This window comes from Pseudoliparis swirei, chromosome 23, assembly GCF_029220125.1.
Source record: "Pseudoliparis swirei isolate HS2019 ecotype Mariana Trench chromosome 23, NWPU_hadal_v1, whole genome shotgun sequence".
NCBI classification, from domain to species: Eukaryota; Metazoa; Chordata; class Actinopteri; order Perciformes; family Liparidae; genus Pseudoliparis; species Pseudoliparis swirei.
This window is the reverse complement of record NC_079410.1, coordinates 21,282,572-21,287,883: the sequence shown is the minus strand read 5'-3', so window position 1 is coordinate 21,287,883 and position 5,312 is coordinate 21,282,572. Positions and strand designations below refer to the sequence as shown.

General features: G+C 45.7%; 6 non-coding genes and 1 pseudogene across 6 annotated transcripts; 1 reads left to right on the top strand and 6 right to left on the bottom strand.

Annotated features, from left to right (window-relative positions):
* Nucleotides 1–158, bottom strand: LOC130189392 (U2 spliceosomal RNA; annotated as a pseudogene).
* A 127-nt stretch (nt 159–285) lies between these two features.
* Nucleotides 286–358, top strand: trnak-cuu (transfer RNA lysine (anticodon CUU)). The gene has a single exon. It is a non-coding gene; the product is annotated as a tRNA-Lys (tRNA).
* A 337-nt stretch (nt 359–695) lies between these two features.
* Nucleotides 696–811, bottom strand: LOC130189397 (U5 spliceosomal RNA). Its single transcript, XR_008830778.1, has one exon. It is a non-coding gene; the product is annotated as a U5 spliceosomal RNA (small nuclear RNA).
* A 265-nt stretch (nt 812–1,076) lies between these two features.
* On the bottom strand, nt 1,077–1,261 carry LOC130189393 (U2 spliceosomal RNA). Its single transcript, XR_008830774.1, has one exon. It is a non-coding gene; the product is annotated as a U2 spliceosomal RNA (small nuclear RNA).
* Nucleotides 1,262–3,648: 2,387 nt separating this feature from the next.
* LOC130189419 (U1 spliceosomal RNA) lies at nt 3,649–3,812 on the bottom strand. Its single transcript, XR_008830798.1, has one exon. It is a non-coding gene; the product is annotated as a U1 spliceosomal RNA (small nuclear RNA).
* Nucleotides 3,813–4,216: 404 nt separating this feature from the next.
* On the bottom strand, nt 4,217–4,332 carry LOC130189396 (U5 spliceosomal RNA). Its single transcript, XR_008830777.1, has one exon. It is a non-coding gene; the product is annotated as a U5 spliceosomal RNA (small nuclear RNA).
* A 279-nt stretch (nt 4,333–4,611) lies between these two features.
* LOC130189391 (U2 spliceosomal RNA) lies at nt 4,612–4,802 on the bottom strand. The gene has a single exon (XR_008830773.1). It is a non-coding gene; the product is annotated as a U2 spliceosomal RNA (small nuclear RNA).
* Nucleotides 4,803–5,312: the final 510 nt, after the last annotated feature.

Here is a 5,312-nt window from a genome sequence, read left to right as displayed (position 1 = left end):
CTGGGTCAATGCGTGGAGTGAATGAAGCAAGCTCCTTTTTCATCTCCCAATGCTAAAAATCTGCTTAATAAGTTATCCTCATATAGAGGATATATCAGATATTAAACTGATATGAACAGATACTACACTTGATCTTAGCCAAAAGGCCGAGAAGCAATGACCCCCAACGGTTTGCTTCCAGAGACAACCTCCTGGGACGGTTCTCACTTGACCAATGTTCAAGTTGGCCTCAAAGAGCATTACCCAACCTGCGGCTTGAAATCACGACAGTTTTTAGAAGTGTGTGCCTGGCTAGCTCAGTCGGTAGAGCATGAGACTCTTAATCTCAGGGTCGTGGGTTCGAGCCCCACGTTGGGCTAAATTACTTTTGGCAAGGTAGTAACTTGAGATGAATGTGCTTAGCGTCAGACCAATGTTCAAGTTGGCCTCAAACTCACAATATTCAATAGCTATTTCAATAACAATATTTCAACTATTTCAACCTGCGGCTTGAAATCACGACAGTTTTTAGAAGTGTGTGCCTGGCTAGCTCAGTCGGTAGAGCATGAGACTCTTAATCTCAGGGTCGTGGGTTCGAGCTCCACGTTGGGCTAAATTACCTTTGGCAAGGTAGTAATTTGAGATGAAGCAGGCATAGCAGTGGCTCAGCACACTAACCCAAGCACTGTTTTTTGTTCTTTTCACAAATGCACAAGACTCAGCCTAACGGCAGAGCCTGACAAAAATAAGTTCAACTCATTGGTGTTCCTCTCCACGGAAGTCTTTAGTAAAAGGCGAAAGACTTGCGCGTTATGAAGAGAAACCAAAGTAAGTACCGCCCTCCTGCCAAGAGCAGAAGGTAACCTAGTTGTCCCACTCCGATATCTCATGGTGAGCCTCGGATGACGTGCCGTGTTCCAGATCCCAAGCCACACCCACTAACATGTTTAAAGAAGGTATTCCCACAGCCACACCCATTTTCATATGATGAAGAGGACATTCCAACATGGAGGGCGATATCGTCCAATTTGTTTTCCTTACATTAGAGGGGGAATCAGTAAGAAGTATACATGGATTTTGTTTTAAACAATGTTTTTGAAGGGTGCACCGTTCCCAGCAATACTGCAATACTGGGTCAATGCGTGGAGTGAATGAAGCAAGCTCCTTTTTCATCTCCCAATGCTAAAAATCTGCTTAATAAGTTATCCTCATATAGAGGATATATCAGATATTAAACTGATAAGAACAGATTTTATTTTTTATTTTTATTATGAAAATTCTTTACACAAATCAAAATTTATACACATTTACAACTTTCCATTTTCACGAATACCCCACACCATGCATTTAAAAATACATACAATTACAAGTATCTGCACACCCACAGAAAACCCTGTACGAATGATGTTCTTAACGCCCTAAAGAAACAGCACAACACTATTGTCCCGCACCTTAAGGACTCCCCCATCTCCACCCTAACCCTCCTTTCCATCTTCCCAGGGCAGCATGCTTCCCCCACTTCCTGATGTCCCTTTCCACCCTTGCAAAAACAAATTGCAGCATGACGCGAGTTCACAAAATCATAGACAACCCTTCTTTTCACTGAGTCCCTCATTCCTCTTGCATTTAAAGACAGCACTTTTACTGAACCCATAATACAGAAAAAAAAGAGTTCTAAATCAAAATCCAGGACTCTTAAGAGCAAAATGCGTCCCTATCCATCTCTTCAGCCCAGGAAAATGGCACTGTGTTGGGGGAATTAGATGGTCTTCTGGGCCCATCATATGCATCTTCTCCCAAAGGGGATTCCAGCATGAGCAGGCCCGCAGGGAGGTCAAACTCTAGTCCCAATCCTGCAGTTAGCATGGCAACTGCGTCCCCCATAAATTGTCCTAAACGCTCCCCAACCTTTTCACCTGGGCCACCACCTTCTGCTTCGTCAGCAGCTCTCCTTGCCGCCCTGCCCCGTCTTCAGTCCCACCCTCAAACCCTCCCTTTTTGCCCTGCCCATCCTTGCTTTCCTTCTTGGATTTTTTGCTACATGCCCCCTCCTCATTCTTTCCGTTCTCCGTTGGGTTGCCGTCTCCGAAAACCTGCGAGACCTTCCGTGCCCCTGGCTTTGATGAGGAGGAAAATACTACAGGTGTGGGCAAGGGAAACCCCTCCCCCACGCCGTCGGTAGGTACTTGTGCCCCCACATCTGCTTCGATCTCTACACGAAGCACTGTACCAACTCCTCTCTCTGAAATTATCGCACCTGCTCCCCTTTGTGCTGGGCTCTCCTGGGAATGCCCTGCTTTTTCCACCACTTCTCCATGAAGGACACCAGTAGGTTTGGCAACCTCTGCAAATGTTCTCTTCCGACCAGGACAGCTCCGGAACAGGTGGTCGGACTCACCGCATCCATGGCAAGTTTTTTGCACCGTGCAGTCCTTGGCTGAGTGTCCAGTCTGCCCACAGAAACGGCAGCGATCTCCAGCGCAGCCTGCATCGTTATGGCCGGACTGCATGCATTTCCTGCAGAAAGCTGGTTGGCGCGGGTAGAAGAGGTATCCACGATCTCCCCCAAGGCTAAAAACAGCAGGGGGGTGTGCTAGGCCATCTGGTCCATTCGGGTCTTCATGCAGCAGCACCTGAAACTGACGCCGCCCGATCCAGAATCCAAGGGTCCTTAATGTGCCGAGCTGTTGTCACCACATCGCCATACTGGCCCAAAAAAGTGAACAGGGCTTCATCAGCAACAAAAGGGTTGTACATATGTACTGACACGAGTCTGAAATTCGGTCTGTCGAGATTTACAACCGTGTAGCAGGATAACGGGCTCACCCCAGCTTCTCTTCTGCAGTCTTCAGCCACTCTTCTGTAGGTGCAATCGTCAAACAGGGTTACATCGAAACTTTTCTCCTGCTGGTTCCACTGGATGCAGCAAACCTCCTCGATCTTCAAGCGCAGTTGTCCGATGATGACTTCTTTCCCAAAGAACACTCTTGACAGAACTTTCTCCTCTCCTGTCTTTGCCCGGAACCGTAGCGTGTACCTCAGCCCAAACTTTGGAATCTGCTGCTCGTACGCGGCCATTGCCCTGTCACCGTTGGAACTCACTATATAGTAGTTCTCTGCTTCCACCACTTGATCTTAGCCAAAAGGCCGAGAAGCGATGACCCCCAATGGTTTGCTTCCAGAGACAACCTCCTGGGACGGTTCTCACTTGTCATGGTGCAGTTGTATGAGGCATTGGATGCTGTGGATGCTTAGCCAAATGGAAAAGCTGTCCTAAACTAACTTCAACTCATTGGTGTTCCTCTCCAAACACAGCCCTGCGAACAATCGAAAGCCTGAAATATGAGCACGCTGATAACGGAAGAATCTTCTGAACACATTTACTCCACAACCAAGGGCAAATAACAGTGAGGAGAATCAGATTCAGACCATCCAAAAGACCACACCCTTCTGATGGCCATTGGGATCACGAGCTTTTGGCATTACTCAGATCAACGCTTCACAGCGTACAACACACACTGCTGTTGCAAAGCATCACTTTCACTTGTCTGGACAAACTGCATGAGAAAGCCGAGGCCACAATCTCACACAGTCATCGAACAGAAATGGGCAGCTTGTCGGTGTCCATCTCCACATGGGAATCGCTTGGTATTCATTCAACATGACAATCAGGGGAGAGCGCGAACGCAGTCCCCCACTACCAGAAATTATGCAGTCGAGATTCCCACATTTGGGGAATTCGCAGGGGTCAGCACAACCGGAGTGCAATGGCTGAGCCTCGCTCTGGGTGAACCACCTTCTTGATCATGGTATCTCCCCTGCCAGGTAAGTATGAGTTGGACGAGACAGAGACAGGGGGGCCATTCTTAGACACAGCACTCCAGTTCATGGTCCACAGATGGTTCAGTGTCTTTGACGTCAACCTTGGCAAGAAGTTTCTCCTGCTGAGAAAGCAAACACAGCCTTGCAACCATTTGAAAGCACGAAATCCAAGGATCCTAATAATGGAGGAATCTTCATGACACATTTCTTCCATAAACAAAGGGAAATATCAGTGAGGGGAATCAGATTCCACTCATCCAAAAGATCACAGTCCAAAAGACAAAGGCGTGACACAGTTTGATTTCAGAGGCCGACCATAGGACTCATCTCACTTGCAGTTCTTTCAATCAAGCATAGCAGTGGCTCTGCGCACTAACCCAAGCACTGTTTTTCATTCTTTTCACAAATGCACAAGGCTCGGCCTAACGGCAGAGCCTGACAAAAATAAGTTCAACTCATTGGTGTTCCTCTCCACGGAAGTCTTTAGTAAAAGGCGAAAGACTTGTGCGTTATGAAGAGAAACCAAAGTAAGTACCGCCCTCCTGCCAAGAGCAGAAGGTAACCTAGTTGTCCCACTCCGATATCTCATGGTGAGCCTCGGATGACGTGCCGTGTTCCAGATCCCAAGCCACACCCACTAACATGTTTAAAGAAGGTATTCCCACAGCCACACCCATTTTCATATGATGAAGAGGACATTCCAACATGTTACAGAGGGCGATATCATCCAATTTGACGATTTGTTTTCCTTTCATTAGAGGGGGAATCAGTAAGAAGTACCCAGGGATTTTTGTTTTTAACAATGTTTTTGAAGGGTGCACCGTACCCAGCAATACTGCAATACCGGCTCAATGCGTGGAGTGAATGAAGCAAGCTCCTTTTTCATCGCCCAATGCTAAAAATCTGCTTAATAAATTATCCTCATATAGAGGATATATCAGATATTAAACTGATAAGAACTGATACTACACTTGATTTTAGCCAAAAGGCCGAGAAGCGATGACCCCCAACAGTTTGCTTCCAGAGACAACCTCCTGGGACGTTTCTCACTTGTCATGGTGCAGTTGTATGAGGTATTGGATGCTGTGGACGCTCAGCCAAATGGAAAAGCTGTCCTAAACTAACTTCAACTCATTGGTGTTCCTCTCCAAACACAGCCCTGCGAACAATCGAAAGCCTGAAATCCATCTAGTCCATCGCCTTAACCACTCGGCCACAACAACTTTCTACATGTAGAAAACCAACTTTCAGAATGAATCAGAGCTGGATTAGAGGTTGAGCGAGACATTGACTAAATGCAAAATTCTAGAAAGCAGTTTGTAAGCTAAATCTCAACTGTGTTCATAACATTATTATATATAATATATGTTATTGTGTTCATAACATATTATAATATCTAATATAGTTATTGTGTTCATAACATTATAATATCTAATATATGTTATTGTGTTCATAACATTATAATATATAATATATGTTATTGTGTTCATAACATTATAATATATAATATT